General features: G+C 50.5%; 1 non-coding gene across 1 annotated transcript; it reads right to left on the bottom strand.

Annotated features, from left to right (window-relative positions):
* Positions 1 to 17829: 17829 nt before the first annotated feature.
* Positions 17830 to 17990, bottom strand: LOC144116568 (U1 spliceosomal RNA). Its single transcript, XR_013311899.1, has one exon. It is a non-coding gene; the product is annotated as a U1 spliceosomal RNA (small nuclear RNA).
* Positions 17991 to 21837: the final 3847 nt, after the last annotated feature.

Below are 21837 nucleotides of genomic sequence, written 5' to 3'. Positions count from 1 at the left end.
CGCTCTAATTCCTCCGTGTTCGCACCCTCTTCCCCGTAGTTTTACTCGGCAGGAGGAGGTATCCGAGTGCCGGATTCGGGCAGGGCCGGCTCTGACACCATCTGTCCGTCATCGGCGGCGTGAAAAAAACTGCCAGGCACTGACAGGTGCCCTGACTGTGGCGCTGCACTGGGCATTTGTGATGTGCGGCACTAGTTGTGGACGTTCCCAGCGACGGCTGCTATTAGAAAACGGCCCCTCGGGGAGGTTGTCATGCGGTGGAACAGCTAAATTGACTATGTGAAGTGGACTATGCACAATCAATGCATCGGCAACGTCGGCGACTAGCTCAGCGCAACGGGTCGACACTCCTGCCTTTAACTTTCTATCTGCCGCATTACTTCCCCCTTTTTTCAACTCATGTCTCATGGCACACTTTTCGAATTAAAAACAAAGCATCTGCCATCTCTTCCTGATGTTCCTCACGGAGCACCATGCGGCCTCTCATGTGTCAGTATTGGATTTTATTTTGCCCTCAGCAAATCGTACCGCCTGTTTTTAACTTCAGTCAAGGCAGAGCAGTATACCAGGCGAGCGAGTCGTCGCTTCCTTTTTAATATCGGTATTTTTTAACTTAAGTACTGAGATCCTCTATTGAACTCGCGTTTAAAACACTTTGTACAGCTTGTCTTTCATTTTTATTTCTTGGCATGACTCAGGTGTTTTCCAAGGTTTAGGCTACGAACCGGCGAAAAAAACAAGTGCCCGTATTTCTTTTTGCCGATACAACGGCCAACTGGAACTATTTCTGCCTTCCAACACCGAGCTCCATACCAGCACTGTTCACTTTAGGAACATCATCGAAAAATAAAAAAGAAAAGCATCCGGTAATGCTGTGTGACAGAGTATCACTCACGAAATCAAGTAATAAACTGTAACACGAAATTTCCGCGGTACGAAAAAAAAAGATATCTAAATAAACCAACAGAGTGAAAACATTGTGACAACACGCTCTTCGGCTTCAAGGCCGTCCTTTTTCTGGCCAAAAGCTGAGGACAAGGAGGGAGGCCTGTCCCCCACGCCCTCGACTTTCTCTCCGCACCGAACTATGACGATGAACGACGACAAAGCACTGCACTTCGTGAAACATCAGGAGTCACCACCATGGCACTGCGCAATCAAGGCACGAGTGTTACATAACGAGTGTTTAAGCTGACACTTTCGAAAAATGCCCGAGATACGATGGTCGAAATACAGATAGCGCATATTCCCAGGCACAAACTGTCAGCAGCGACAGGCGCCAATAATTTTGAAAAGCATGTTTGTGAGCTAATTAACTAAAGTTTCCAAAACAACTTTTTATTTAGCCCAGTCTGGTGGTTACGGCCAATAGCGAGTGCATTGCTATGCGCCAGAAGACGTCATACATTCTTCCTCAAAAGCCCAGCATCGCGACAAAATTTGGCGCTTTTTTCTTTCGGCCCAAAACCTAAACAGAGCGCAAATGAGGTGCGCCAGAAGTTCAGAGTAAACTCTGTTCCTTGATGACGTGTTTCAATGCCCAAATCGCCCAATTCGAACCGTCAGCGTTCTTCTTGTAACGTAACGTGCACTTCCTTTTGGTCCGCTGCCCCGGGTATACAATAGAGTAGGCTGTTCCTAAGCGGGCACTGCAACACGACGCCAGTAGACATTACGTCTGCTCTGAATTTCCTGCGCTGTTTCGGTTTTCTGCGGGGAAAAAGCGCCAGGTTTCCTCCCGCTGCAGGGCTTTAGAGAAAGACACTTTCTTCGTCCCGAAAACTGACACGGCACTGTCCTGTCCGTGGACACGAACTCGTCATTGGCGCTAGCCACCAAACCGTGGTTAATAAAAGCTTAAGTAAATTTTAGTTAAATAATTACCTAATTGATTTCCAAACTGCTAATGTCCGCCATAGTTGACAGGTTTCTCCTGAAAAGATTTACTTTCTATTTCCCGCCACACTATTTTTAGGAATATATTAAAGTGGTCGCTGAAACACCCGGCAGATCTAGGCCAAGTAGTCGCGGTAAAGCCAGGCCATAACATAGTACCAAGCAAAAACAATGAGTTCAAGAGCGTTTGACAGCTAGGAACCGCACCGATATAACTTGAAAAGAAAGTGCATAACCCTTAAGAAGATGGCTAAATCTTGGGCGCCAACAAAAGTGCTCGAAATGAGGCTCATCGCATAGCGAGCGCATGCAGGAAAAGAAAATAATTGCGAATTACAATCGCAGATTCGGCGCCACTCCGGATCAACTTTTTCTTTTTTCGGAGCGAAGCTATTCCAATGGCAGATGGGGATCAGGGATCCCTTGTTTCAATGGCAAGATTTGGAGGATGCGCCGAGATGCGGGCTGCGGCGCACCGGAGAGCGCAACGTACGCAAGGTACTTTTATTCCGTTAGGGGTGCGCGAGCGTCCCTGGCTTTCTAAGGCCGGAACATAGGTGTCCCAAGTGCAGATTTGGGGCGTGTGCTCTCTGCCGAATTCAGGCGCTCTCGGGCGCCGGCGGACTACTGTGAACCTGTGATTAAATTCACCATAAGAAAAAAATGTGGTAGTAGCGTGGATTTAAGAGCAAAAGGTATACCCGCTCCAACTGGCTCCGCGGCTGTATGGCGATCGACTGCTCAGCCAAATGTCGCGGCTTCTGCCTCGCAATTTGAGAGAGATGGAGAAAGAGAGAGAAGCTCATTAATTGAAAAACAGCGAATTTAGCCAGCTTTTAAATACGCTGCCTTGCTACTCTGCGTGGGGAAGGGATTCGGGGAGACAAAGATGTAATGAGAGAGGTGTAGAAAATGGGATGACGAATTTCACTCCATAGGGACTGCGCAGTGAGAGTACTGAACGGAGGGATATCATTGTACTGTATCAATGCTTTAGTTTTGAGCTCGGACAGAAAACCGTGGACGTTGTGTATGGCAGGCTAAGGGACCTAACACACAGTCGAGCGTTAAGAGGCACTTGAGAGAGTTCATAATGTACACGTCCCTCGGCATACGCTGGGTATTCTTACAAAATATGCTCCACTGTTTCTCCTCAGCCGCAGTTGTCGCAATACGGACTGCTCGCTTGACCTAAACAGAACTATATACACACCAGCGGTTAGACGAAGTCCATGATAAAGAGTTTCCAGATGGCGAGGAAGTCTGAGTGACGATCTTGATCTGAGGTATGGGTCGCTAGAGTGCAGCAATTTGTGCAGCAATCTCAAGGCGCAAAATTCAAAAGCGCCCGTATGCACAGATTTCTGTGCCTGTTAATGAACCTCACGTGGTCGAAATTAATTTCGGGCTCTCCGCCGCAGCGTGTAGTCCATAGCCCTCAGTGTTGCTGTGCCATTTAAAAGACAGTCAGTAAGCGACTGTTGACCTGGTGCTAAAATTAACACGAAAAATTTGCCTTGGCCAGGCGACGCAATACGCACAATAGATCCGGTGGTCTCTTATCGTGACAACGTAGCAACCAATGGAATCAAGATTGTACCGAGGGCAGCAAAAGTTTGAGAGAAGTAATCAGGTTTTAATTTTGATGCAGGGCACTCGCAGCTGGAGCAGCGCAGGGGTAAATAGAAACCACTGTCAGAATTACGCCTTTTCCCAGCCGTCAATGTAACCTGCACCATGATCACTGTAATAACGACGATTACCCTCTTTCAAGCAAAGCTAGATGACATTGTACTGTATCTACGCTTTAGTTTTCACTCGGAAAGGAAAGAGTGCATGCAACGGACACCGAGGTCCGAGAATAAAGACGCTGAATGCGCTCCTACATTAAAAGCATTACCTCGCTCCTTATTCTGCCGATGCAACTGGCTCTGTGGAATGGTGAGCGCTACCTCCTTGGATCTCGCGATCTTGAAGATGCAGGCACAAGCAATATAAAAGGAAACACGCAGTTTGCCATTTGCGTTGTGCAATCGCGAGCGCTCAGTTGTTGGCAGCATCGCCGTGCCCAACAACGGCTGTGTCGATCCACTGAGCGAAACGTTGACACCCTCCTCCAGGGCGCACAAGTGGCCGCGACAACTGCACTGCGCTTCTGACATGCACCTGCAAGAGTGTACGCACGAAGTACGAGCCGGGCCCGCCTGCATCATTTGACCTCATCGTCTCGAGAGCGCCCGCTTTCCGGACCGCCTAGACTACAGTCTTCTCGGCCGGCATGTTAGCGCGCATGTTTGGCTTAGAAGGTTCCCCGTAGAGATACAATTCAAGAAGGAAGCGGCGAATGCCCCTCAAACGTGGCATTCAAGCCGATGGTCACGACGTCGTGCTTAATTCCCTTGCAGCTGTTTCCGTGACAAACACAGGCGTGCGCAGGCAACGGCGGACGGCAGAAATAACTCATAACACCAAGGCACATAATATTGTGCACGTGTGGGTCTCTCTACCGCATAAAGCGTGCCGCAGTGAATGACTCTGAACGCAAAACATTTGCTAGATAACTTTACCAAAGCTATGAGCGCGTTGTGATATTAGACAGCGAAACTGACAATGTCGTACTGCGCATCACTGCGGAATCAACCGCAGCTAGCGTCAGCAAGCGAGAGTACAGTAGTCATATGAAAGACAGGAACGTTCTCCCTCCACATTATCCGTTATTGAGATTCTGATGAAAAATCGCTTTTCCAAATGATTGAGCATGCGCAGTGGCGCCGTGAACGCCACCGCAAGAGCCATAATCCGTGTACGCGGATGTTCCACTCAGTCGGCCCCGCTAGCCTTTAGCTGCTTGACGAACCGCGACTCCATGGTTAAGAAAGAGGTGGGTGCCTTCTCTGCATGGAAAAAATGACACCGGAACTTGAGCACACACAAGGAACGGAGGAACACTAAAACATTCACAGGGAACAGAAGAAAAATGAAGAGAAAAAGCGGCATAAACAAAAAATATACGCACGCTGGTAGATATTTGGACCACACAAGAGTGTGCCACCAGAGCTAAAATGTGGGGGCACCGTCTGGTTCTGGAACACGTATCCGCCGCTCTTCTCGATCCGGTTCGACTCTGCGGCGGCCTTCCTCTGGTCGGTCAGCACGTTGACCTCCTGTGGGGACTGTTCCGGATGCCTCGCATGACCTTGGAGACCGGGTATTCGTCGACAGGGCACTCCTCTTCGTGAAGGGCGTCGTGGTCGACTCCATGCCTTGCTCTGGCGCCTTGATGGAGGTGGAGGTTAACAGAAACTGCGCGCCACGCAATTCTCGCCGGACACTGGTGGCCCTGGTGGTCAGTGTCATTCAGGTCCGAATCCGACCCGACAGGAGCACGGCCTTCGTCGTCTTCTGTCGCGCGCCTTCTGCACCAGCCTCCGACGGTCATCGTCGTTTTCGTCTATCAGCCTGTCTCCGGACCCCCAGGCGCGGAAAAATAAAGGCGTGGCGATGAATAAAGCTGGGTTTCTGCTCTCAGCCTGAGCGCACACCTACGTTCCTCGGCCTTGATAACCGAATTTCTGCAGGGATCGCACTTTGTCCCTCGGTGGAGCGACGTGAGCTTTTTTTTATCACTCTTCAGAAATAAACTTGACCTCTGAGAACGACAGATACGCGTAAGATGTTTTATATGTTCCCAAGGCCACCCTCTGTCACAATTTTCCACGCTTGTCCCTCGGACAATTCCCCCGATAGATCTGCAGCTCTCCGAGCGGTACCCCGACCCCAAGGGATCGCCGTGCTCCAAAGGCTTGTGGCCACTTGGGGGCCATAACCCCACTGCCCCGCATCCATTGCACCAAAATAGATCACCAAAAATTGTTTCCTTCTGTCTCTCTCTCTCTCTTTTTCTATCTTGCTCAAAGACCTTGTTTTCCTTGGCCAATTACGCTCCTGCTTTGCTATCTCTTTCTCTACATGTCACCTTTTCGTCTGCTAACATTCAGCGCTTGCCCTCAGCACTCTCTTTTCAGTCCTGTCATGTCGTTCCCGAAGCTCGTTACGAGATCAGGGTGGACATCAAAATATATCTTCCCTTATATTGACAGGATCAAAACCGTGGAATTATCGGTATAAACTGATTTGAACTTAGTACTGAAACTCGCGTAAAACGGGATAAAACGATTCTATGCGTTGGAACTCGATCGGTACCTTCGTACCCGCCATGACCACATAGAGGTACCATAGTCTTGCTATTGTTAAATGCATCAAGGTTCCTAATGAAAAATATAGGGTCACTCTTGATTACATCAAGGTTCCTAGTCTGAAAAATCGAGCTGGAAATCCTGTCTACCTTCAGGTCAGCGAAAGAGAGAAAGCACTCAGCATGCCGGCGCGTTACGCATCCTTGCGTATAGAAGACTGCAGAAGCGCGTAAATATTAGCGCACAAGTGCTAATATAGCAGTCCTGAAGGCATATGTCAACAGTGCAAAATTACAAGTGTCTCCATTGATGAAGTTTTTCTTTCCTTCTTTTTGCGGTGTTTCTAACGCAACCGCACGAGATTTGGACACCAAGCTTTTTGCTGTGAACAAAAACCTAGATCTTTTAAAATCAGCTTTTGAGATTATAAAAACGGATACACGCCCCGTCGCAACTGAGGCGTGCCTCCAGATTCCGATTTCAAGAAGAGCGCCACTTGTTATAAAACCTGCACTGTTTGCCCCAGTATGAACAGAAAAATTCCGTAACCAAGCACAGTGATCGAGATCAAAACGTGCGGAGAAAATAAAAGGCCTTCGTAAAGTTGTCCAAGCGGCAAATCAACACTCCATCTATGCGTACAGTGGAAAAGATGCTAGGGCAGAACAGCTCGACGTCTTCGTAAGAGGATCTTCGTCATGTGGAAAGTGGTGAATGTTTGCAATGTCTCTATCTCTAACGTTAGGTAATCCAGAAACACCTCCTATGGAAGGTGCGATTCCTAAGTCATGTTTACTTTACTAGTTTGAGAAGCATACAACGCCGACTCCCTTTCCCAGGCGCCCCTCAAGCTACAGTCGTAGCTTTTCGTCTGAGGCCCATTTGCTAGGGTGTGTGAGTATTCGAGATTTTAGAAAAGCGAGTCAAATATCCTTTTATTCGATTGGTCTAACGAGTCAAATAAGCATGTTGAAAACTATTGAGAGTTTTAGAACGCCTTTCGAATAATCGGCAAGTCGAAAGATAGTTTTTTTTGATGACTGATTTCAAAAAACAATGATGGTCGATTTCCATACTTTGCCCAAAATCAAATTGGTAAGGGAGGAAGTTACTGTGTCATTTCCTTTCCTAATAATAATAATAATAATAATTGGTTTTGGGGGAAAGGAAAGGGCGCAGTATATTCGCATTTGGGCAAACACGGGCGTACCCGTCGCGGTGGCTCAGTGGTTAGAGCGCTCGGCTACTGATCCGCCGTTCCCGGGTTAGAAACCGACCGCGGCGGCTGCGTTTTTCTGGAGGCAAAACGCTAAGGCGCCCGTGTGCTCTGCGATGTCAGAGCACGTTAAATATCCCCAGGTGGTCTAAATTATTCCGGAGCCCTCCACTACGGCACCTCTCTCTTCCCTTCTTCTTTCACTCCCTCTTTTATCCCTTCCCTTACGGCGCGGTTCAGGTGTCCAACGATATATGAGACAGATACTGCGCATTTCCTTTCCCCAAAAACCAATTATTATTATTAATATTAACACGGGCGCCTTAGCGTGTTGCCTCCATAAAAACGCAGGAACCCTACCGCGGCGGCTCTGTTTTTATGGAGGAAAAACGCCAAGGCGCCCGTGTGCTGTGCGATGTCAGTGCACGCTAAATATCCGCAGGTGGTCGAAATTATTCCGGGGCCCTCCACTAAGGCCACCTGTTTCTTCATTCTTTCACTCCCCCCTTTATCTCTTTCCTTACGGCTGTTCAGGTGCCCAAGGATATATCAGACAGATACTGCGCCATTTCCTTCCTCCCTAAACCAAATATTGTTATTATTATTATTATTATTATTATTATTATTATTATTATTATTATTATTATTATTATTATTATTATTATTATTATTATTATTATTATTATTATTATTATTATTATTATTATTATTATTATTATTATTATTATTATTATTATAACCGCCAAATCAGCCATCATTCCCTTTTAAATCAGTCTTCGAAAAAAACTATCTTTCGACTCGCCGATCATTCGAAAAGCGTTAGAAATCTTGAGAATGAATTAGATTCGTTCTCAATAGCTTTCAACATGCTTATTTGATTTGTTAGACGAATCGAATAGAAGGATATTTGATTCGCTTTTCGAAAATCTCAAGTACTCATAGGCCCTATAAAATGGGCCTCAGACGAAAAGCTAAGGGGCGCCTTTTCTTTCCTCAAAAACCAAATTTCCAAATTTTAGTTATGTGCGCTAGGAGTTCGGTTTATATATATATATTGTAAGGCTAAAGAAGAAGATGCGTCTGATGATTTGAAAAGACGAAGACGAGGTGACAGTGTTCTCGAGAGTTTTTGCCAGCGCTACGCTTGTGTGTCTTTTGCCGATCTGATCCCAGACTGCTGCCGTTGCCGTTCCCGTCGCCCCAGTACCTCGTAACAAACCCTCCGTTACATTTGGTGGAGGTGCGGGGTAAAAACATCGGCCCTGGAGCTCCGTAGTCGTGTTCTCCCGGCGCGCACGATGCCTGAGGACGTCCAACACCAGGCCGTACAAGTGGGCCAGGCTGTCATCTGTGCCGGCTCTCTTCGTCAACGGGACCCGACCATTTTCAGCGGGACTGACGAGAACGATGTGGAAGATTGGCTCACATCGTACGAGCGGGTGAGCGTATACAACAAATGGGACGATGTGACGAAGCTAAACAACGTCATCTTTTATCTCGCCGGTGTGGCTAACCTCTGCTCTCGCAACCATGAGGCAGATATTCAAACCTGGTCCATTTTTAAGACTGAATTTGCAGACGTATTTGGTCGACCGGCTGTCAGGCAACTCCGAGCCGAACAGCGATTGCGTGAACGATCTCAGCAGGCTAGTGAAAGCTTCACTAGCTACATTGAAGATGTCGTCGACTTGTGCAAGCGGGTCAACGCTCGTATGTCGGAAGCCGACAAGATCCAACACATCTTGAAAGGCATCGATGACGACGCTTTTCAGATGCTTCTAGCGCGCGACTTGCGTACCGTTGCTGAAGTCGTCACGCTGTGTCAAAGCTTTGAGCAGTTGCGCAAGCAGCGGATTCTGACACGCCAGCGGCCACAGCAGGTTGAGTCGCTCGCTGGGCTCACGCCTGCTCCTGACCCCTCGCTGCTACAGCAGATTAAAGACTTCGTGCGGGAAGAAGTGGCACGTCAACTTTCCTTTCTGCCGAGCGCTCACGACCGACCATCATATCTGACTCCAGCGCTCCGACATACAATTCAAGAGCAAGTTGCTGAGGCTCTTCCACCGGCTCATCCGTCACCACCTGTCACGGTTCCGCTGACATACGCTGACGTTGTCGCCAGACCACAACCTGTGGCGGCTCCGCTCACATATGCCGAAGCCGTCGCGAGACCGCCTCCTGTCGCGGCTCCAGTGACATATGCCGATGTCGTAGCAAGACCGCAGCCGCCAATCTATAGTGCGCCTCCGGCGCATTTGCGAGGGCCAGTGGCTTACCGACGACCTACTCCAAGGGTCAGCGATTCCTGGCGCACAACGGACAATCGGCCGATTTGCTTCTTTTGTGGTCTCCCAGGTCATGTAGCTCGGCATTGCCGCCGTCGTCTCCCGGACGCGGAAATTCCTCCCCAAGCTCCTGGGTACTGGCCCCCACCGAGTCAGTACTCTGTACCAGCTGCGCCGCCGCAAAGTCGTACTTCCTCGCCGGACCGTTCTACCCTCTCCAGCCGCCGGCCCTCTTCTCCACGACGCCGGTCTATTTCGCCTATGCGACGTCGCCCCACCGCTAACCAGGAGGAAAACTAGGCGCCGCAGTTCCTGAGGCGAGAACTGCGTCCACAACGAACTTCGAAAGGCCTCATCCGTCAGCCGCTAACCTCATTGAAATTTCCGTCGACGGCGTTTCTGTCATGGCGCTTGTCGACACTGGTGCTGCCGTTTCCGTCATGGACGCAAAGCTGTGTAGTTCTTTAAGAAAAGTAAGGACGCCAATTGCTGGACTCTCACTGCGCACCGCCAGCGCTCAGAACATCCAGCCGTCAGCACCGTGTACCGCTCGCGTTGTAATCCAGGGGACCATTTATGCCGTCGAATTCGTCGTACTGCCCTGCGGTTCTCATGCTGTTATCCTGGGCTGGGATTTCCTATCGCGCCATGCTGCTATCATCGATTGTGCTCGAGCTGAAGTCGAGTTCTCTCACCTGCCCGCAGCTGTCTTGGACACTGCCCCTCCTGGTGCCTGTGTTAAGGCCCTAGTTGCCGAAGACATTGACCTGCCTCCCTGCTCTTCAGTCCTCGTACCCCTCTCTTGCGGCCCTCTTCGCGACGACACTGTCCTCTTCACTCCGTCCCCTATCTTTCTGCACCGCAAGTGTCTGCCTCTGCCATACGCTGTACTGACTATATCCGCTGGCCTCTCCGTACTGTTCGTGTCTAACCCATTCTCGTTCCCCAACGCCTTGCGCCTAGGTGAATGTCTCGGCACGGTACAACCATTCGCGTCTCTGCTCATCCGCGAAGAGACGGACGACGCGCCGCACCTCTCCATAGCCGCACTCAGCCCACCTACTGCTGCGCCCGATCCCTCCTCAACCGAAGCATTCCTTCGCTCCATCTACGACAACCTTCCAGCGCCGCAAAGGGCACAGCTTCTCACTTTACTTAATCAGTTTCGCTCATCATTTGACTCACATCAAAGTTCCTTGGGCCAAACTTCCACTGTCACCCATGCCATCGACACAGGTGACCACGCACCGCTGCGACAACGTCCCTATCGTGTGTCTGTCGCCGAGCGCCAAGTTATTGAAGACCAAGTCGACAAGATGCTCCAGAGCGGCGTCATTCAGCCCTCAAGCAGCCCATGGGCGTCGCCTGTGGTGCTCGTCAAAAAGAAGGATGGCTCCATACGCTTCTGTGTAGATTACCGCCGCCTTAATAAGATTACGCGCAAAGATGTCTATCCCCTCCCGCGCATAGACGACGCTCTGGACTCTTTGCAAGGGGCCGAACTCTTTTCATCTCTTGATTTGCGTTCCGGGTACTGGCAAGTTCCTATGAAAGAAGCCGATCGCCCCAAAACCGCCTTTGTGACACCGGATGGCTTGTATGAATTTACGGTGATGCCCTTCGGGCTTTGTAACGCCCCCGCGACTTTTGAGAGGATGATGGACACCATTTTGCGCGGACTTAAGTGGAAGACATGCCTTTGCTACCTCGACGACATTGTGGTCTTTTCCCCGGACTTTGACACCCACCTCTCCCGTTTGAAGCACGTCTTGACCTGCCTCTCTGACGCCGGCCTGCAGCTGAACTTAAAAAAATGCCGTTTTGCCGCTCATCAATTAACCATCTTAGGTCATGTTGTCTCTAAGCAGGGCGTCAGTCCCGACCCAGCGAAACTTCGTGCTGTGGTTGACTTTCCCAAACCTACCTCCATCAAAGACCTGCGCAGCTTCCTGGGTTTGTGCTCATATTTCCGCCGGTTTATTCGCAACTTTGCGTCCATTGCTGCGCCTTTGACTCAACTGCTGTCTGGAAGTGCGGATTTATCACTGTGGTCTCCAGCGTGCGACGACGCATACACCACCTTGCGCCGTCTCCTCACGGCGCCGCCCATTCTGCGCCATTTCGACTCGGCCGCTCCTACCGAAGTTCACACGGACGCCAGCGGTGTTGGCCTCGGCGCTGTCCTCGCCCAACGAAAACCTGGCTTTGACGAATACGTCGTTGCTTATGCTAGCCGCACACTCACACCAGCAGAACGCAACTACTCCGTAACTGAAAAGAGTGTTTGGCGATTGTATGGGCCCTCGCGAAGTTTCGACCGTACATTTATGGGCGCCCTTTTGACGTTGTGACCGACCACCATGCGCTCTGTTGGCTTTGCAACCTGAAAGACCCCTCCGGCCGCCTCGCTAGGTGGGCCCTTCGCTTGCAAGAATATGATATCCGCGTCGTGTATCGCACCGGCCACAAGCATCAAGACGCCGATGCACTGTCACGCTGCCCCCTTCCAGCCGAGATCGCCAGCCTTTCCACCTCCGACGCTTCTCTGCCCTTGCTTCGCCTCAGCGACATGCCTTCAGCGCAACGCATGGATCCCTGGATCGCTTCCCTTCTCGACTTTCTCGCCAACCCGACGGCTGCTTCACCGTCACGTGCGCTCCGCCGCCAAGCTGCCCATTTTGCGATCCGTGACACCCTACTTTATCGCCGTAACTACAACTCCGAAGGTCGCAAGTGGCTGCTCGTTATTCCACGTCACTTACGCTCGGAGATATGCGCATACTTCCATGCTGCCCCCCACAGCGGTCACGCGGGCGTTTTCAAGACCTACACCCGCATACGGCTGCGCTACTACTGGCGCGGAATGTACACCTTTATCATGAAGTGCGTGCGCGCATGCATTCCCTGCCAACGTCGCAAGACACCTCCCCATCGTTCTGCTGCTGAGCTGCAGCCGTTACCATGCCCTCCACGCCCGTTCGACCGCGTTGGCATTGATTTATACGGTCCGCTTCCATACACTGCAGACGGCAACCGTTGGGCTATAGTAGCGGTGGATCACCTTACACGATATGCCGAAACTGCTGCCCTTCCGCCTGCCACAGCGACGGACGTCGCCTCCTTCATTTTGCACCGATTCATCCTTCGCCACGGTGCACCTCGTGAACTGCTCAGTGACCGAGGCCGCGTGTTCTTATCTGAGGTGGTGAAGGCGCTTCTCAAAGAGTGCAACACGATTCACCGAACTACCACCGCCTATCATCCGCAGACCAATGGCCTCACTGAGCGATTTAACCGCACACTCGGAGACATGCTCTCCAAGTACGTCGCTTCTGACCACACGAATTGGGATCTCGTCCTTCCGTACGTTACTTATGCGTACAATACCGCTACGCAGTCTACCACCGGATTCTCTCCTTTCTTCCTACTTTACGGCCGCCAACCCTCTGCTACTATCGACACTATCCTCCCTTACCGCCCTGATGAATCCGAATATCGGCCTGTTTCCGACGCCGCGCAACACGCCGAAGCCTGCCGCCAAATTGCCCGGTCACTCACCACTGACACCCAGCATCGCCAGCGCTCCCGCCTCGACCAAGACCAAACCCCACCGAACTACACTTCTGGTGCACTTGTGTGGCTCTGGATCCCTTCAGGAACTCCCGGTCTCTCCTCAAAATTTCTTGCGAAGTACCATGGTCCCTACCGTGTGCTGGAGCGCACCTCTCCGGTTAATTATATCGTGGAACCCCTCACGCCGTCTCCTGATCTCTGCCGCCGAGGACGGGAGACCGTTCATGTCCAGCGCCTCAAGCCCTACTACGACCCCGCCGTCTTGCCATCATCCTAAGTCGCCAGGATGGCTCCTCTTGTCCCCGGGGTGATTGTAAGGCTAAAGAAGAAGATGCGTCTGATGATTTGAAAAGACGAAGACGAGGTGACAGTGTTCTCGAGAGTTTTTGCCAGCGCTACGCTTGTGTGTCTTTTGCCGATCTGATCCCAGACTGCTGCCGTTGCCGTTCCCGTCGCACCAGTACCTCGTAACAAACCCTCCGTTACAATATATATTTATATATATATATATATATATATATATATATATATATATATATATATATATATATATATATGAGACAGATACTGCGCCATTTACTTTCCGCAAAAACCATTTAGTGCTGTTTTCCCTCCGGTTCCGGTGTTCAGATCCAGTGTCCACGGATGTCAGTTGTTCGTATAAAGTGATTCACTGATTACCGGGGGTATTCCTACTACTCCTGGCGCAGTGGTGCAGCGGTCAAGCGATGCGCCACTGCCCTTCTATGGCAGGAGCTGCCATCGGTGGGACTTAATTGGGGTGGGTTGCGATCCAGGTTGCACTTGTACGAGGTGCCTCTCAGGATTAATTGGGCTGCCGCCTGACACGGTGGGCAGGTGAGCAGCACAGGAATTTCCCCTTACTTTGGCAGGTGAACCCATACCAATGCCGTCTTCCTGCCGCAACGTTGTCAATGCCAACGCATGAAGCCCACAACTCTCTGTCACTACCGCCACGTAGCTCAAAGCGTGATTGAGGTGTCCACTGGCCCGGGGAGCCAGCTATGCTCCTTTCGTTTCGCGACTCTCTCAGAGGATTCACGTAAGAACTGGTTTTTGAGGAAAGGAAATGGCGCCGTAACTGTCTCACATCTCGGCGGACACCTGAACTGCGCCGTAAGGGTAGAAAGGAGGAACTGAAAGAAGGAAGAAATAGGTGCCGTAATGGAGGGCTCCGCAATAATTTCGACCACCTGGGGACCTTGAACGTGCACTGATATCGCACAGCATTACGGGCACCTTTTGCGTTTCTCCTCCACAGGGCTCTGGAATAATTTCGACCACCTGGGGATCTTGAACGTGCACTGACATCGCACAGAATTACGCGCACCTTTTGCGTTTCGCCTCCACCGAAACGCGGCCGCCGCGGCTGGGTTAATAATAATTGGTTTTAGGGGAAAGGAAATGGCGCAGTATCTGATATATCGGCGGGCACCTGAACCGCGCTGTAAGGAAAGGGATAAAGGTGGGAGTAAAAGGAGTTCCACTTTTGATTTCGCGTGGTAATAATAATAATTGTTTTTTTGGGGGAGAAAGGAAATGGCGCAGTATCTGTCTCATATATCGTTGGACATATGAACCGCGCCGTAAGGGAAGGGATGAAGGAGGGAGTGAAAGATAAAGAGAAATAGGTGCCGTAGTGGAGGGCTCCGGCATAATTTCGACCACCTGGGGATCTTTAACGTGCACTGACATCGCACAGCACCCTGGCACCTTAGCGTTTTTCCTCCATAAAAACGCAGCCGCCGCGGTCGGGTTCGAACCCGGGAACTCCGGATCAGTAGTCGAGCGCCCTAACCACTGAGCCACCGCGGCGGGTACGCGTGGTAGGAGGCTAATTGTGTTTCGCACCAATAAAAACCATAATAGCCGCACCTGCTCCTTTCCCTCCTCTATCCTTCACGTCGTGGTTTAGATGTCCACCCGGCAAGCTGCAGCACGGCTTTCTTCGTAATTTAACCCGACCTACGTAGACTTAACACGAGTTTGATGCCAAATCCGGAGGATAGCACCAACGACGAGAACGAGTTATTACAAGTTCCTGTATAAGCGTCTTAAGATTAGTACAGGAATTCGTCGTTCATGAATTTTTTTTTTTGGGGGGGGGGGGGGGGGGGAGGGGGCCTGAAATAGATGAGGGCTGTGGTCGCGAAACTAACCTGTAAGCCTGTCTGAGCGCTCATGTGTCTGCTCTCGTCTTTGTGCTTGTCTGCTTTAAGCTGCGGTCTACATATTAATTCATGGATAACCAACTAGCCCGCACCCTTACCGTACTCTATTAACGTATTCGTTCAATAATCATCGATTACTTTCCCCCATTGACCACACTCAAAAACCCCTGTTACACAGCGTTGACGGCCTGTTCTTCGATTAATGACGGATCCGAGAATTTTACAAAACGCCACGCTTACGTTCCCTGAAACTTATGTCAAGCGATTGTGCGAAATAATTTTACACCAAGCGTCCACAGGCGAGTCATAGCCAGAAAAGAAAACTATCTTTTAGCCTTTCGCCTATATGAAGTCCGAGTGCGCAACAAAAAGTAAAACAAAATCAAATTCACTTAGCACCACACCGTGCACTGCCGTCTGCGTGGCTCAATTGGTGGACAGGGGAATGTTAAGGAGAAATAACCCAAAAGTGTGCATTCACACAGTGCAGTGTATATGCTAACAAAGCATTACATTCACGGTCAGTGCTGTTCTGCAACACAAAAATTTCGGATACACTGATGCAACTTTTGCCCATTTGCATCTAACTTAGTACAATTGCTCACTAGTTCAACGTGGCACATATTGCTCAGCTGTTTGATCCAAGGAACTTAAAATGCTGCAAAGAAAAAAGTCGGATGCAATTTTCTCAAAACAAAAACGGCAAGAAAAATTTTGTACTGCATCACTGCTAGACACACGGGTGAGTGATAACTTGCGTGCCCACTACATTCAGCACCGCAGTGACGGAAAAAAGGTGTTTTTCAGGAACTCGTGCTCAGGCGAAGTGCTCCTTTTAGTCATCGCTGTGGACTACCTTAAAGAAGGAATGGCTATTATCCTTAAAAGGTCCCAGAGAAGCCGGGGTGTATCATTTCAACTAAGTAAAATTTCCCTACAAAGGCATATAAAGAATCGCAAGCGAACCACTTTGGGCATTTGGCGTTGAGTGTAGCGATTTATAGTCACGCTCAATACTTCAGTACCCATTCGACGCGAGGCACGCATGGTGTGTTTCGCCGGACGATTCGTCGGCTTTGGCGGGACAGAATTCTGACACCGGCACACCTATCTTCACCGAAACTTTGGTACGTGACCCGCCGAACATTGGAACAATGGAGACGTTTATGGATTTTTATGGCGCAAAGGCACACGCGGCCAAAGAGCGCCATGGCACAAGATATTTTTCGATTACTCAAGGTGGGGCCAAAGATTCATTTCCCAAACATGTCCAACTAAATAAGCCGAGCACCAGACCAGGGGAAAGCTTGTACCCATTGTATCACCAGTGGGTACCCAGCGGCACTGCGGATCGAACCCCGCACCTCCTGCATGCGAGGCGAATGCTGAAACCACTAGGCCACCGCTGCGGTCGTAACAATGGAGGTATTTAGAATAGGAGGACGCTATCGGTTAGGGCAATAGCGGGACACCTGTGCGCATCAGCAAGACAGGATACTTGAGCTCCGCCTTAAGGGTATATGCGGAGTTGTTTACACTACACTTTAAATCCATAGATCCCTCGGAGTCCTCACATCACTGCTGCTGCCGTGTAGCGGCGGATAATTGCGATGCGCTGCTGCTCTGCCACGGCAGGCGCTGCCACCGGTGAGGCTTGTGCGACCGTGAAGACATAACCTCTCGTGACCAATCATTAACTGCACACCTGGTTGACTACCAAACCCCGGCCCATTTTTCGCTCACAGCGGCGACGCCGCCGACGATGTCAGGCAAATGGGGCCCTGGACGGAGGGCTCCACCCTCTAGAAGCCTCCCCGATTCCTACCATTGCTCACAATTTTTTTTTCTCTCTTTCTCACCCTCGGTGGTTGCTTCGCCGCCCCCGTTCTACCTCCTTGCTACACACTGCCCGCTGCGAGCAAGCTGCAACCCTCAGCACCGAAGACGCAATGAACCAGACGAACCAGACCAGACAGGCAAGGAACCAGACAAAAGCCGACATCATATGTACTCGAAGTATGCGAGTAATTTTCGAATTGTTTCGTCTTTCTTGCCGTCGGTCTGGCGTGCTCATTCTTTACAACACACTGCTGTCATGCAATAAACTGTTATGGGTAGCGTGCTTGTGTGTCTTGCAGGGAAGGTACTCGCGACGAAATCACCGTTGCACGGCTCCTTTCCCAGTAGCCCTTATGCTTATCGGCTTCACCGTCTAGAATACGGTGCTAAATATTGCGAGCTGTTCCTTCCATGTCATCTGCGACGTTCCTCCAAGGCTCCTCTAGGCACTGAATGCCAGACGCCGAAAAAAAGGCAGTGCGCTGCGGTGCGACGCTGCCAACCGCTATGCGCAATGCCTCCTGACGGCGCCTTAACATGACCGAAAGTAAACTAAATATCTGCAAAAAAGGAAAAGTTCATTAAATGTCAACATGGTGTTCTTGAAATCTAATTTTAGCATTGTAATTGGGCAGGGGCCGGCGCGGACGCCAGCCCCCACTACCAAAAATTATGTGCTCCAGCCTCCCCACTTTGGGGAAGTGGCGCGCGTCAGCCCACCGCAGTGCAATGATAGGCCTCAGCACGGAGCCTGGCCTTCTTGATCACCGGAGGCTCAGCACCAGGTAAGTATGACAATGCAACCGCGGTCAAGACGGGCAGTGGAAAGGATCCCGTCATGCTGCGCAGGTGCCTACAGGTTTAAGGTGAAATGTTAAAGCTGTAATAAAATTTTTAAACTGTTTTATTTGCAAGTAGTTCACAAATTAACACCCCTAAGCGTGCACCTGTAAATTTTGCCCGAAAGAACACGTGGTTGTAGGCTCATAACTGACTTTTTTTTGCGTATTGAATAGATTATTTGCAAAACGCGCAGCGCCATCTCTTGGCACTCCAAGAACTAGGCCCACCGTCTTGGTTCGGTAGAGAATAGTTTGTACATATTACTTCTCCCTCTATCCTCTCTTCCGGTCCTATCACCTCTTTTATTTCATTTTTTCTATTCTGCCTGCTATCCTTTATTTCCGCTGCCCAAGCTCAGGTGCTTCAGTATCGATGGCAGATGCCGGGGCTAGCAATAACCTTTTCCTTCCTTTTTACTATTATTTTAATAAAAAACCACTACCACCACCAGAGAAAACTATAGTGCCTACAATATAATGGCTAGTGTGCATAAAATACCACTACCACCACCAGAGAAAACTATAGTGCCTACAATATAATGGCTAGTGTGCCGAGCACCAGCGGTCCGCAATGGGAGATGGTGGCGCCGTGTGCAATGGTAGTGGTGGTAGAGCTTTTATTAAAAATAACAGTAAAAAGGAAGGAAAAGATTTTTGCTAGCCCCGGCATCTGCCATCGATACTGAAGCACCTGAGCTGGGGCAGCGGAAATAAAGGATAGCAGGCAGAATGGAGAAATGAAATGAAAGAGGTGAGGGGACAGGAAGAGAGGATAGGGGGAGAAGTAATATATACAAACTATTTACACAATAAGGAATGTGTCCAGGTTGTGCGCGTGATTTGTTCCTTTTAGAGGAAATAAATCACACACGCGCACAGCACTGTGTTGGTTACAACTGGAGTGGGGCGTCCAGTTATAAATCGTTCAAGGTAGAACTCGCGGAGCGTTCGGTCACTGCGTGTAACTACCTGACGGAGGACAGACGGGACGTCAAGCCCGTGTGTTCGAGGAATGCACAGAGACTCACCAAAGTTCGCTCACGAGTGCGCGCACTGCCCTGCGGCCACAATAGCGTCTTGATGGAGTCTGGTAGTATGCCCTGCGCCCTATTGGCCGCGAGTGAAGGAGGAGATGTTCTAGAGTTTCCACTGCACCGCATCCGTCACACACATCACTCGTCGCAATTCCGTGACGCACCCGTTGTTCCCCGGGCCACAGGCAGCCAATGCGCGCGGAGGATCATTGCACGTTGTGACCGTGTAAGTGCGCGACAGCCGGTGACACTGTCGATGCGCTCACCTCCCGCGATGCGTGGGTCGGGGTGCTGCTTTCGGAGATGGTCGTGGATGGCCGCACGCACGTCCTCCAGCGCAAGGGGCAGATCGCTGGCAAGTAGTTGGTGTGCAGCGGTCGCGAGGCCGTCAGCTTCTTCGTTGCCGGCGATGCCGCAGTGACCGGGCACCCACTGTGCACGCACGGCACAACCTCTCTGCGCGAGGCGCTCGATGCGCGAGCGAATTTCCCGCACTAGTGGGGTAACGCGGCCGTTAGATTGCAGGCGGCTGAGGGCGGCGCGGGAGTCACACAGCAGAGCACTCCTGGGCGGCGGAGGGCCGAGGGTGAGCAGCAGGTCCAGCCCGAGCCGGATCCCCATCAACTCCGCCGTGGTGGAGGAGCCCAGGAAGGTTGCGTGTTGCTGGCTGTGCAGTCGCAGGGCGGGGATGGAGGCCTCCGCAGCAAGGCAGCAGCTGTCGCGGGCCACTGAGCCGTCGGTGTACACAAGGAGATGGTCCTGGAGCTCCTCGTCGTGTGCAATGAAAGCCCACCGATGGCGACAGAGGGCGCTTCTGGTCGGGAGGGTGCTGCCGCAGCAGACGACGCGGTTTTCTTGGTTCGGAAGGCAGCAACCTGGTCTTGTGCGTGCGTGATTAACTTGCTTGTGCCCTTTTTATTTGTTGAGCGAGGTGTAGTGTTTGTTGTCCTGTGTGGCTGCTTGCACATGCAAGTCATCGCGTCCGCTCCTGCGAGTAGTTCTGTGTGAGTTCGTCGGTTTTGTGCGCGCTTTCTGTGCGCGTGTGTATCCATTCTGCGCATTTTAGTCGTGTAGAAAAATCATCGACTGAGCTCCTGATTGCTCTTTTCACGTGCCCATCACTAAACGAGCTAGATGTCACAGCACAAAAAGATGTCAAAACCAAAGCGACCACGAAAATAGACTTGCTTTCGAGTGCCGCGGTGTAAAGGCGGTTACCACTCGAACAAGGAGCGCGTTTCCATATGTTTAGTGCACCACCTTACGGTACACGGCTTCCAAGATGGGAACGAAATTTCAAAAGAGAAGAGAGAAGGCATAGGCCAGCGAAATCGCTCTTGAGTCGACTCACTAGGGCTCACTCACGTTCATATCAGATCATGATCTGAGCCGTGGAGTGATTCCGGACTCATATTTAGATCATGTTCTGAGCCGTGAGTGAGCCCGGACTCATGTGCATTTCATGATCTAAGTTGTGAGTGAGTTCGGGCTCACGTTCAGATCATGATGTCAGTCGTGAGTCTGGGCTCACATTCAAATCATGATGCGAATACGAGCCCACATTGAGATCATGATCTGCGCCGCTGTGAGAGTGGGTCCTGTTCAGTCCGCTCCTGAGTGGGCCTGTCAAATCAAACAAGTCCATGATGTAAGGTTGAGCAATCCCATGATCTCAAGTAAACCCATGATGGCGATTGCGCACGGGGTTGTAACGTTCATAAATGCGTTTCCTGCTCACTGCTCGCAACATTGAATAGCTTTTGGTCAAAATGATGATGTAGAGCAATTTTATTGTTTCGTGGTGCTGCACTCGAGAACATTGCTAAAATGCGAAAAAGTTGATTAGTCGCTGCGCTTGGTCTCGTTGGATATTAGCTATATAGCTTGCTGTATCGCGGTTGTCCTATCAATTTTTTTGCCGTTTTTTTTAATTGGTTGCAGAACACATTCAGCGGCTTGAGATTTTTACGACCCGCGAACGGCAGCTAAAGGCCTCTGAGCCTGGCGAGGCTGTATATATATTTGTGTATATAGGCTAGCTGCAGTCAAGAGCTCATCGCATAACCGTGCCTTTGGCATTTTAGGCACGTAACTGGGGCCGTTGGGAGTAAAAACTATTCATCTGTCCTTTGTGCGAGTTTATAGGAGTCCTGAGTCAAGGGGAGCCTGGGTTAGCTATGAGTGGGAATGTGCAAGTGTTCCCGAAATAGTGATGCGCAGGGGAGTCACCAGCGAGCTTCCCCACGATAAACCGCGTCTGAAACCCGACACGATATTCAGGCACCATCTAAAACACATTGTGCTTAAAATATCAGCAAACAGCAAAATTAGAAATCTGTGGGAGCATGAACCTCCAGCAAACCGTCATTGCTAGGTGTGCTGTGTCGGAAACCTACGAGTTGTGCTACCATTGATAGTGCCAAATCTGTGAGCGTGGAAGGACCTGGTGCCGAAAACAGAGCTATACTAGTTGAAAAATGCACCACGCGCTGTGGTTGTGAAGAATAAAGCGCTGGTGAATTATGAACGTCCTACCACCAGCGAGAGTGCACTGGTCCTACTCTACAACGTCTCTATTCCAGTTACATGGTTGGAAGTGCCATCTGTGTCAGTGGATTAATTAGCTTACGCCTATTGTGAAGCTGAAGAAAGCAAGTTTTTTTGATGGGCAATCAGCGGCAGCCGCGGTGTGCCTGAAGGGAAGAGAGGAGTTAGAACAAATACCATAACAATTAACTTGCAAAGAGGCCGAATCCTTGATCAA

Source organism: Amblyomma americanum, chromosome 1 (genome assembly GCF_052857255.1).
Source record: "Amblyomma americanum isolate KBUSLIRL-KWMA chromosome 1, ASM5285725v1, whole genome shotgun sequence".
Taxonomy (NCBI): Eukaryota; Metazoa; Arthropoda; class Arachnida; order Ixodida; family Ixodidae; genus Amblyomma; species Amblyomma americanum.
Note: the sequence above shows the minus strand (reverse complement) of the source record. Positions and strands in the feature narration are given on the sequence as shown.